Source organism: Crocuta crocuta, unplaced genomic scaffold (assembly GCF_008692635.1).
Source record: "Crocuta crocuta isolate KB4526 unplaced genomic scaffold, BGI_CrCroc_1.0 scaffold249, whole genome shotgun sequence".
NCBI classification, from domain to species: Eukaryota; Metazoa; Chordata; class Mammalia; order Carnivora; family Hyaenidae; genus Crocuta; species Crocuta crocuta.
In genome coordinates, this window is record NW_027533262.1 from 2,334,234 (window position 1) to 2,346,988 (window position 12,755).

Here is a 12,755-nt window from a genome sequence, read left to right on the forward strand (position 1 = left end):
GAGGTTCAGAGAGAGAGGGAGACACAGAATCTGATACAGGCTCCAGGCTCTGAGCTAGCTGTCAGCACAGAGCCCGACGCCGGGATCGAACCCATGAACTGTGAGATCATGACCTGAGCCAAAGTCGGATGCTTAACCAACTGAGCCACCCAGGCACCCCATCCATGGACCTTTTTAGACTAACTAGGAGATAATTCTTCAAATGATATATCAAAAATCAAAAGCTCTTCTCTACTCATTTCCCAAGCTGTTTATAGTGAAGGTGACAAGTTAAATGGGGAAGAACTATAAATAGATGTTCAATCCAAGTTGACAACATGACACCGTGAAAATGACAAGATTGTCTGCGGGGATCTAAATTGGATTCTATTGTATCATTTGTCAAGATTGGCACTAAATATTCATTGATGTAAACATAGAGGTTGTTGGTTTGCTTGCTAAGGGAGAAAGATATAATTACAATAATGTCTAGCACAATTGTCGAATGGTGTGAGGGTGGCCACCAAAACTACATGAAGTAAAATTGCCTTGTTTTGGAGTTTTGTTTTCTTGCCTTACAACCCTTGAAAAGAAACAGAAGGAGTTGAGATGAGAAGATGGTATTTCAGGCTGGGGGAAAACATATGTAAATCTATGGAGATAAATGAAAAATATATAGGAAATAGAATCTGACATATGCAGTAGTGTCAACAGGTGAAAGTAAACAAGTTGGGGATTTATTGTCCACAAAGAAGTTTGAATTTTATTCTTAAGATGATGGAAACCAGAATAAAGATTTTTAAGGGAAAAAGGGAGTGGTATGAAAAGATTTGTGTTTTAGAAATATACATATATACATATACATCATGTACTTATACATATATATAGCAGGGTTTTTTTTTTTTTGACAGATTAGAAAGAAGCCCTGTAAAGAGGTAATAACCATAAGTTAGATGAGACTTGAATGGAGCCTGATTGTGGTAAATTGTCCTATTCTGTGCTCTAGGAAAATAACACATCCTTAGCCTCCATGTGGCTTTCAGTGATTCCCTATAGGTAAAGTATACTTCCCTGGCCCACTGACTAGCTTGGCCAGGTGACTTGCACCCATGAACTGGAGTGTAGTAACAGACTGTCTTTTCCAGGGAAATACTTTAAGAGGCAGTGGGCATATCTATCATTCATTCACTCATTTCCTTCTGCAACAATGACAGTATGTCTGAAAGCGGGGCTGCTTCTTCAGCCCGGTGATGAGAATGTGAAGCTGCATGGAGAAGAAGCTGTAGTGGTCTACCAGCAACTGCTGACATCTAACAGGAGAGAAAAGGAAATGTTATCACTGGAGGCCACTGAAATTTTGAGTTTCTTATTAGCTCCATAGTATATTGACAAGATATACTTACTTAATTTTCTAATGCTTATTTATTTTTCAGAAAGAGAAAGAGTGAGAGAGAACAAGTGGGAGAGGAGTAGGGAGAGGGAGACACAGAATTTGAAGCAGGCTTCAAGCTCTGAGCTGTCAGCACAGAGCCAATGCCAGGCTTGACCCCAGGAATTGTGAGATCATGAGCTGAGCTGAAGCCAGATGCTAACTGACGGAACCACCCAGGAGTCCCGACAAGATATATCTACTGAGAACTGAATTTGTAAGAGTGAAGGAAGAGTGGATTAAGAGGGATGTACGCAGTATGATGAAAAGTAATGAATGACCAAGAAAAATCAAAGGTGATTTTTAGTCACCTGGATGAATAACTAACTACTATTTCAGTGCAAGCATCGGATTCATTTTACCCTCAAAACAATGCTAGACTATAAATATTGTATTTTCCCTTTAACAGAGAAAAAACTTTATACTCAAAGTCTATCCAAGGTCAAATCAGAGGTTAGTAAGGAAAACAAAGATGGTAACATCACCCATTATTAATGAAGAGGGAGGTATAAATTTGTGGATAACAATGAGTGGTAAAGACGAGATTTTCTCAGTTGCGAGAGATAGGCAACTGAGAGATATCCATGTCTCTGATATTTTCAAAGACTTAGCAGACTACAGTTACTGCTAGAACCAGTATCTCCAAGTTACTTTTCTCCTTCTACATATCTTGGATCTGATTTACTTGCATAGGTTAATTCCCAAATAGTTCCCAATAATGGGTGGCAACGTGGCTGCCTGTAATTTGGAGGTGATGATCACAGAGGAAGAAAAACCAAATTAAAATAAACGTATGGAAAGGATCTTACTGGGTCTCTTTGGGCCAGGTGTCTATCTTCTGGAATAATTACCATTGACTGAGGAATGACTGACTAGGCCCATAGCTTAGGTGTACAAAATAACGAGATAGATGATCCCTTGAGAACTAGTTAAATTTGTTAAAGCTTATTATGAGGTGTAAGCAGGGGCTATATGTAATAAAGTATGAAAGATGCCACTATATACAGTAGTTTCTTACAAATTTATTTTGAGCCTTATGTGGTATATCCAGTGACAGTGGAGATATTGTTGGAACTCAGAAGAAAGACCTGCAGTGAAGCTACAGATTTTTTAATTATTGACAGATAGAGGTCAATTCAAGTCTTAAGACTTTCTCTTCTATTTCTATAATGTTTTCAGTGACTTTTACATTCATTTATTTTTCCAACTTCTATTACAGCATCCTTCATAATTTAAAAATTCATTTCAATGGTACTTGCTTTGGCAGCACATATACTAAAATTAAATGATACAGAGATTAACATGGCCCCTGTGCAAAGATGACACAAAAAATAATTTGAATACCCATGTATTAATACATTATAAACTCATATGTATGTGCATACACACACGCCATGTTTGCCTTGATGGAAGCATATTGTTTAAGCTATTTCTTTTTTAACATTTTTACCACATTGTATTTCTTCAAGCATCGAGCCCTGTCTTCAAAATGAAACAGCAGGATCAGCAACATCATGTATATCCAGAGATGTGAAGAAAGAATGAAATCATTTTAAGCAATCACGTTTAAATTGGTTGTATCTGGATCTTTGCTCAAATGCTCTTTTAAGCTATTGTGAAGAGAAAACTCAAGAACAACCGCCTACTTATTATAGAATTGAGAGATTTAGTATACATTCTTTTAAAAAAAGATGTAAAAAACTGATGTTTTACATCCAAACAATTTGACATATGTCCTTACTGTAAGATCTGGTACAGTAAATGTTTTCTTCTTTTGAAACTAAATGGCAAGGAGTTCCTTTTTATAAGCAAATGCTGTTTTAAAGGGAAATTATATAGTCTTGAGACATTCAGACACAATCAGAATTAGTACAAATTAAGCTTATTAAATAGGTTGGTGGATGGCAAAAGGAAAGAATAGAATTGTGCAAATGTACTAAACAAAATAAGTGCCCTAGGAAAGACACATTTTAAAAGACAAAATGCAGTACCTATCAAGTTAACAATTGTTCTAAATGGTCTGGATTAATGCTAATGAAAAATTCATTTTCCAAATATGCTGCAAAAAATAAGAATATAAACATTAATTCAAAGTTGATACAAGAATTTTTTCCCCGAAGCCCTTTCAACACAAAACTTCCTGTGCAGTTTAGCAAAGCATAAATGTGCAATGCTATGGCTTCACTTCTGATGATAAATGACCCCTTTATTCCTGCCTTTACATATCTCATTAATGCACTTATATATCTAGGGTTTTTTTAATCTATATTTTTATTTTGGTTTTCATTTGTCTATACTTGTTGCCCTTGACCATTCTGTATATGACCATCAGTTTAAAACAACTAAAAAGGGAGATATGACAAAAACAACATGAACAACCATATTCTTCTTTTACATTACATGACTATTATTTATAAACTCTTAGGTAATAAATACCATAAGCATTTACAAAACCAATAATTTCAACAGAATAGAATTTTTCTTACTATCTTCCCTAAGAGTTTGTGTAATAATACTGTTATAATGGAAGTCTTATTTTGTTGTTTCATTTGCCTTTTTTTTATTGTTGCAAGGGGAGACTGAAGATAACATATGAGACGATTGCAATATTCACCAGCAAAAAAACTTCAGAAAAAATTGATTGAATTATAAAACTCAACAGCAAGGTGTTCAGTTAAAAAAATAAAACACTTGGAAAAAAACCACTTTGTAATATGATATCTGATTGTGGAAAAAATAGGCAGCTTAAAATGACTTCATTCCCTACTGAGATGTAAGCAGGTTAACAAATGTTAAATGTACAAAATAAATATTGAAATGTCCCTGTTCAAACTAACATCTCAAATATACCACCCCCAACAATTATTACAATTTATGTTTGAAGAATCTGAAGTTTTTTTCTGTAACTTCTGAATCTTCTTTGTAATTTTCTGATAAATTATATGCTGTGATATTTCTATCAGAATTCATATAACTGAGACAATAGCAAAATCTCCTTTTTGTGAATGTCACCAACATTACTTTTTAAAAGTTATAATTCAACAGAATTATTGAATAACTCAAACAGAATATTATTATTGGGATGATAATGAAAATGTTAAAACAAATTTGATGCTGATTATATTATAAATCAATGATGTTTATCATGCCACCCAGAGAAGCTTAATTAAATAACATAAGCATTGAAAACTGTTTAGGAACCAATAATTACCAGTTTGGTGCACTACAACATATTGATAAAGAATATATCTATGCCTAGGCTCTATTCGACAATATATACCCTAATATTGTCCCATTCAAAAACATATGTAAATAGAGATTAAAAATTAAGTCAGTTATGTCCAATAGTAGGATTTAGATGTATATAGACTTGATTGCCAAACTGATATATTGACCCAAGAATGTTGATGTGACTACAAATGTGATATCTCCTAGGAAAGGACTCATATCAAGAAATAAGGACTTAGGCCCTATGAGTATATCAATAAGTTAACAACAAAGTCTGCAGAAAGAAGTATGTAAAAAAAAAAAACTTTTAAAATATTTTAAAAACCACAAAATTATAAACCCTTATCCACAAAGAATATTATACTAGAACAGCCTAGGAAAAAGAAGAACAAAAAGGAAAGATGTACTCTCTTATTTCCCTGACAGATAGCATACAAGCTGAATTCCATGATGCCATTGTCCTCAGTGGACAGCAATACAGCTGCAGAGACCAATGGGGACGTCATTATTGATCAGGAAACAACAGTGGAGTTTCTATTCCTGAAGGAAGAATGTAATGAGAGGAAGGCAAAAGAGAGAGAAAAGAGGACAAGGAATGGAGAATAAGGGAGGGGAGAGAAGTGAGGAAGAGTGAGCATAATCCTCTAGAAAAGAATAGCGGTGGTATTTAGACTATTGTACCTGTCAAGAGGAACTGTATCCATGCCCAGAGCCACATGCTCAGTGGAAGATAACGGAAGAGCAGAATCTCTCAACAGTGCATTGGAGTTATAAAGGAGAGTTGCAGAAATGCTCAGGAGAAAATTTTTTGTGTGTGTGTGAGCCCAAGTTCACCTGAGCATTCCTAGATTTTATTTTATTTTCCTCATGGCTGAGGTGGGTTATGGTGGACGTTGTAGAGGCTGTATGTTTTACATCAACATGTTTGGGCTAAAGACAGAGAACTTCAAGACAATAGAATACTCAAATTGTACACATACTCCAATTGTACGCATAAGAAATGTTCTGAGAAGCATACATCATATTTATTCGTAAAGATAAACAATATTTAGTCCCCGTCATTTGTCATTTATCTCATACCATATGGAATTGGGGTCCAATAGAGGAGAAGAATCTCCAAATTATAGATAGGCATAATTTAAGAATATTTGCAAAAGCTCCAAAACGAGTGTCTTAAAAAGCAGTTATGATTGGTGTTTTGGCTTAACTGATTGCACTAATAGTTTGCCTACAGGCAGCTGTCAGCAACTACTCAAAATAGCATTTTTTTCTAACAGTACGGTGAACAAAGTACATCTATAAAGTTATGGTCACAATAGTTTCCTAAACTATGCTGCTTCCATATTTATATATATGACCCAGAGGCCTTACTTACAAAGATTATCATATATATTTTCAGCACAGAATGTATATATAAGATTTTCACAAGATATCTTGAAATGTCTCCAAATTGTTTCTGGCAAAAAAAAGTGCCCCAAATTATAAATCCTTCTCTCATGTATTTCAAGTTAAAATTACACAAAATATGTAAAAATAACATATGGTGGGCAAAATGACTTGCTCTCACAACTCAGAGGAACTGCTTTGCTTCATTCTCAAGGCACCAGTAAGATTCTAAGAAACATACAAGCAATATGCATGCCTTTTTCCCACCTTTGTGTTGCTCATAATGCCTAGCACAGTAAGTTATATGAATTTAAAGCCTACCTAAGTGTGAACTGAGTTTTTCCTTCATTGATTTTTATAGATATGAATATAAATAATATATCTTTAGATAGATATCTAAAGATAGCTTTTAGAAACTTTTGTACATTTTTTGAAACTGTAATAATTTCACAAATTTGATCTTTACTGGGGAATTTGGGTGTGAATTTGTCTGAGTGTATTTTCAAGAATTCTATAAGGAATTTATGCCATAAGTAAGAATCAGGGAATATTATCAAATATAATTCGGGAATCATATTGAAAGAAGGAAAAGAAAAAAAGAATAAAATGGAAATAAGACAAAGGCCAGAAAGTTGTGAATTATATATAGCCAAACTGATTTTTTTAAAGGCCAAATGAAAAACAGTCCGAAACGGTAAACACACAGAGATTTGAACGACTAAGGATGCTACAAGTCTTTATTATATGTTTTAATTTCTCTTCACAAGCCATTGATCTATGATTTGGTTGATAAAGCGACTGCTACATTGTTAGAGAAAATAATGTGTAAAAACCCTCTGATGGTGGTTTATGTTGCAATCAATAATTCCCAAGGAACTCCCCATTGAATACTGAAGAATCTAGATCTATTTTTATACGTAGGATAAAGAAAGGAAATACATAGAGACAAATGTAGAACCCAAGAGAATAGGGATCGCTTATTTCCAGTGTCATAGTAAATCAAATTATGGGGACCAAGCCATTTTTTTAATTGGAATTATACCTTTTAGTTGGAATCATGTTAAAAAGTGTACTTTGGGGATATTTAACATCTCAAAGAGGTGTAGTCTTATTCACAAGCAAAAACGTTCTTGTTTTAATGAATACTGTTTATCCCAGCACATACACTTTTATATACTTTTATTATATACTTTTGGGCCTTATTAGCATATTTAATGTAAATAAAACATGCTACATGCTTTGCAGAAGCATACCTTGCATATTTGACACATATAAAATCACTTTCTTAGTACTTCCTTTCATGTTAGGAAATAAGTAATAGATTTTAGGAGTTTATTATCTTACAATAATTTCATAAGTTCTTCACATTCAAAGAAAAATTTTCAAAGATGGATAGAATTTGCAATGCTAAATCCAATTTCTAGGACACTTCCACAATATGGGGAGACTGAAGCTGAGAACTAATTAAGAATGCTTTTCCAGGGGCGCCTGGGTGGCTCAGTCTGTTAAGTGTCTGACTTAACCACGATCTCACGGTTCATGGGTTCGAGCCCCGCGTTGGGCTGTGCTGACAGCTAGCTCACAGCCTGGAGCCTGTTTCAGATTCTGTGTCTCCTTCTCTCTCTGACCCGCCCCTCCTCATGCTGTCTCTCTCTCAGAACTAAATAAAACATTAAAAAAAAAATAAAAAAAGAGATTGCTTTTCCAAAAACCTAATGAAGACAGTATGAATACTTGAGATACCTATTTAATTGAGAAAACACATCTGTTTTCATAGGCATTTCTTGCCTTAAACCTCGTTTTACAACTATAAATTATTTTTTGTATAAATGTTTGCTTTTATGTACGTGAATCTGGTTTGAAATTAACAATCAATTTCAGCACTTAGTTCCACCATCTGATAGTTATGGAGCTGATACTTAACTTGAGGAACTGAAGCTGTCATTGGTTTCTTTACCTGAGCAGGAATATTTGAGTTGATAGTCACATGCTGAAAACAGACAGGGTCTTTCTAAGTAGATTCATTCTGAAAAATCCTAGGGAAGGAAATATATCAGGCCAAGTTTTGTGAAAAAGATATACATAATCCCTAGTGTAACTCACAGGTTTATCACTGGATTAGGCAATTATTGAGTTCAAGGGAATGAAGTAGTGTGATTGTACCAAACCAGAGTGGGCACAAGTTGGAATGTCATCTGAGAAGACAACTGAAATACCTGATATAGGCTGAGAAACCTATTTATATCTAACAAAATTAACTCTCTGGTAAGAAACAAAACGCATCTATGAATCCTCAAGTTAACAGCATTTATTTCAAAGGAACGCTTCTGGGAAAATGTGTAGTTATGCCTGTAAAGGCTAGCCCTCAAAATTCTTCAGTCATTTAAAAATATTTTAGAAGTTCTCATTTCCCAAAGAATGTATGCTTATGCCTTGGGATGATGGCGAAACCAAAGGAGAAAGACCACTCATTTTCCTGTAATTCCACTTCCACTCATAGATTATTATGTAAGCGTGATTTAAAACAATTTAACTAGGAAATCATTTAAAGTATTTTATATGTTTTTAATTGCTTTCTAACATAAACTTAGAACCATTGAAAAGTCTTCAGTATAAATTTTATTTATGACCACAAAATAAGCACGACAGTATATCACCAATAGGCTTCTTAAATTCAATAATATCAGAAAACAACTTTACCCTCTATCCCAGTCACTAACCCAACCTTCTTCCCCAAGGGTAACTAATATTCCTATTTTCAAAGTCATTGCATAGTTTTGGCTGCTTTAAAGCTCTCTATAAATAGATTGAAGCACTATATATTATTTGTGTCTATCCCTTCACAATCAACATTTTAGTTTTTATGCATTAGGTAGTAGGGTTTTTTTAAATTATATTTTAGAATTACACTGTATGAATAATCCACATATCATTCTACTATTGATGGATATCTTGGTTCCTTGAAAATTTTGGCTGCAAAAATATGCTGGTTTCAAAGTTTCCATATTTTTTTGTTGTAGATAGACAGATAGATAAATACACATATACATACATACATACATTTAGAGACTGAAATTTATTAATATTTTTGAAACACAGCTAACAGTGAAATTTCTGGATTATATGTTATATATATCTTCCTTTTGTAGATGCCACCAAAATGTTCTCTAAAGTGGATATACTAATTTATATTCCACTAGCAGGGAATGAGAATTTGAACTCTTTGACACCTTTGCTAACACTCTGTATTCTTGATTTTAAAACACTTAACCATTTCTGTGGATATAAAAGATTCATATTGTGGTTTTAATTTGCATTTTCATGGTGAATAATAAGTTTGAACATATTTCCTTACTTTTGAACACTTTGATATATTCCTTTGTGATGTGCCTATTAAAGTTTATTTACACATTTTTATATCCTATTTTTTATTATTGGTATTCAGAAATTCTTAATAAATAACTAGATGTAAATTCTTTATGTAAGTACTTTGTTAAGTGTCTTCCCCCAGTTTATAACTTTATTTCTCACTCTCTATGTGGTATGGAATAATTCCTAATCTTACTGTAGTATAATTGAACAATCTTTTCCTTTCTTGTTTGTGAATTTCGTGTCTTGCTTACAAAAAAAAATGTTCTTACCTTAACGTTATGACGGCATATTCCTATTTTTTTTCTCCAGGAAGATTTATTATTTTATTTTTCTAGTTTACCATCACGATTCATTTTTTAAATTAATTTTGTTTATGCCACCAAGTTAAGGATAATTGTTTCATTGTAGATAGCCAATAGTTTGATAAAACTTTTTTCTCTGTTATATTTAACTGTCACTTTTTTGTGGCAAGTTAAGTGTCCATTTATATTTAGTACTATTTCCAGAATTTCCAGTATGTTTTATGGTTCCCTTTGTCTATCTTTTTGCTAATATACACAGGTTTACACAAATCACTTTCAGTTAATCTTTATATCTGGTAGCCTAAGTCCTCCAAGTTTATTTTAGAATGCCCTGTTGAATATTTGATCTCATGTGTTTTGTACTAACTTTTTTAGAAGCTCCTGATAGGTTGGAGCATCTTCAGTTTCTCTGTCTGTAAAGAAGGGAGTGGCAGCTGCAACAAACCGTCTCTGGAACCACTAGAACGATGTGGATGTTTGATGAAGCTGCAGAGGCCAGGAAGCAGGTCAAGTCATCCCAGACCTGGCTGTGAAATGTGGAGTGATATCTAAACAAATCTAGGACACACTCAGAGATGCTGTGCCTGATAATGATACCCACGTGTCATATCAGAACAAGGTAATCTTACTTCTTCTCCAAGAAGTGAGATGCAAGTCTAATTAATCTTAAAAATCAGAGCTAGACTGGGTGTTATATGTAAGTGGTGAATAACTAAATTTTACAAGAAACCAATTTTACCATATATGTTAACTAACTAGAATTTAAATAAACCTTAAGAAAAAAAAAAAGAATGGTGTTAATGTTTGAAAGTCCAGTGTAGTCTCTGTGCTACAATTTCATTGTGAGATCACACAATGGAATACATGAATCAAATCAAATAAATCCTCTTTAAGAAGAACATTAGGGGCACCCGGGTGGCCCAGTAGGGTAAGAGTCTGACTTGGGCTCAGGTGGTATTCTCGTGGTTTCTGAGTTCGTGAGTGTGACAGCTCAGAACATGGAGCCTGCTTGGGATTCTGTGTCTCCCTCTCTGTGCCTCTCCCTGACTCATGCTCTCTCTCTCTTCAGAATAAATACAAATTAAAAAAAAAAAAGAAGAAATTTAAAGTTCTTCTTGGGCAAGTTCATTGGGCAATTTTTAGCATGGACTGTGGATTACATGATATAAACATTTTATGAATAATGTGAAGTATGATCATGGTACAATGAATATTTTTTTAAAAAGTAAATTCTTATGTGTTAGAGATATATTCTGAATGAAGTATTTATGGTTAAATGATACGATTTGGGGATGCTGCTTTATAATAGTCTAGTGAATGACAAACACAAAAAACCAAATATGTTGTGGGGAGATATATGAAACAATATTGACAAAAATATTGATATTTTAAAGCTGAGCAGTAGGTATCTGGGAATTTATTATGTTATTCTTTTTCTCTTTGTATATTTTTTGAAAATTTCCATAGCAGAATTAAAAAAATGAAAAAAATAATTCCTTTGATAGGAGGATACTAACATTAATGAACACACAAAAAAAATCCTTAGATTCACCCCTTATTGTAAAAAGTCCTTTTTTATAGGCTTAAAAGTTATCTAATTGAACTGAGTTTTGCAGCAATAGGAAAATCTGTTAACACCGATTATAAAAGGAAACACACTCTCTAAAACATCTAGAATATGAAGTTACGCTATTGGCATCATAGACAAATAGCCTTATAGAAGATTATAACATAATATTGTTTTTAAAAAGTTTTATCAAAACAAATATATTTGAAATGTTTTTAGATGTTTTCTATCTGTTGTGTTTTTTTCAAAAATATTTAACTCATACAATGTATTGTAATTTGAAATATTCAATATATATTCTGATGTTGCTATTATTAAAACACTTTCCTTTCAAAATCATTTCTTATCCCTTAGAATTACTTCTCATCCATTATTTATTTCATGATGAAGTACTCCTCATTATTATTATGGTAATGCATCCCTGGCTTAATTTGTCTACAATGAAAACATTCATACTACCAATTTTCTTTTTGTTTTTTAGTAGAGAAGTGATTTTATTTTATTCCTTTTGTTATTATATTAGTGAAAATTTCTTGAGTCTAAAAAGGAAGTGTTCCCTTGTAAATAATTTATAATCATAAAAGTTGGGTTTGAGGATAGGATTGGGTACTAATATTATTGCTCTGCTCTCCTCACTTCTGAGGTTTAGAAATAAAATATAAACACAGGGAACAAAATGCAAATGGAAAGAAGTGCTACTTTATTAATGGCTGGGTAGCACCCCAATAGATTTCTATAGATTTCATAGCTCAGGCCAAAATGCTTAACCAGAACCTTCAGTAGCCTTTCACTTGCAATTAGTTTTGCCAACTCTGTAGAAGAGGCCATGACTTGTAACCACTAGTTCTCACACAGAGATTCTAGGGGAGCCTGATAGGTTGTCCCTTCCTCAGAGTGGCAAGTCTTGCAAGTATCTATCACAGGAGGTAGAACAATCAAGCATATTACATATACCTCGGAAGTAGCGCCAAAGGCTAGAGAGTGAATTTATGCCTTTAAGACACAGTTAATCCAGCCATTTATTAAAATGTGTGGCTGATGAAATGACTTAGTTCCAAAAATGCTGTATTTGTCCCACTAGCTGATAACAGCACTGGAATCCACCTCTACATTTCTTCCTTCAGGGTTCCTAGATAGGTGAATATTAAAGTAAGCACTGCAGGGCTGCCTGGGTGGCTCAGTCAGGTTATGATCTCACAGTTTGTGAGTTCAAGCCCCACAATGGGCTCTGTGCCTGGAGCCTGCTGTGGATTCTGTGTCTCTCTTTCTCTCCCCCTTCTCTGCTTGTGTACACACTTGCTCTCTCACTTAAACATAAAAACTTTAAAAATAAAGTAAGCACTGCATATAATGAGCATCTATCCTTTGTTTTAATAAAACTCATAAATTATCAACATTAGTTCAGTCAATTGCTTATATATAAAGCAATATATATAAGCAATTATATATAAATATATATTTATATATATATATATTTTAAAAGCTGGGAAGT

At 33.6% G+C, this 12,755-nt stretch overlaps 1 non-coding gene across 1 annotated transcript; it reads left to right on the forward strand.

Annotated features, from left to right (window-relative positions):
- The first annotated feature begins 2,659 nt into the window (after window positions 1-2,659).
- LOC144217838 (U6 spliceosomal RNA) lies at window positions 2,660-2,762 on the forward strand. The gene has a single exon (XR_013330972.1). It is a non-coding gene; the product is annotated as a U6 spliceosomal RNA (small nuclear RNA).
- Window positions 2,763-12,755: the final 9,993 nt, after the last annotated feature.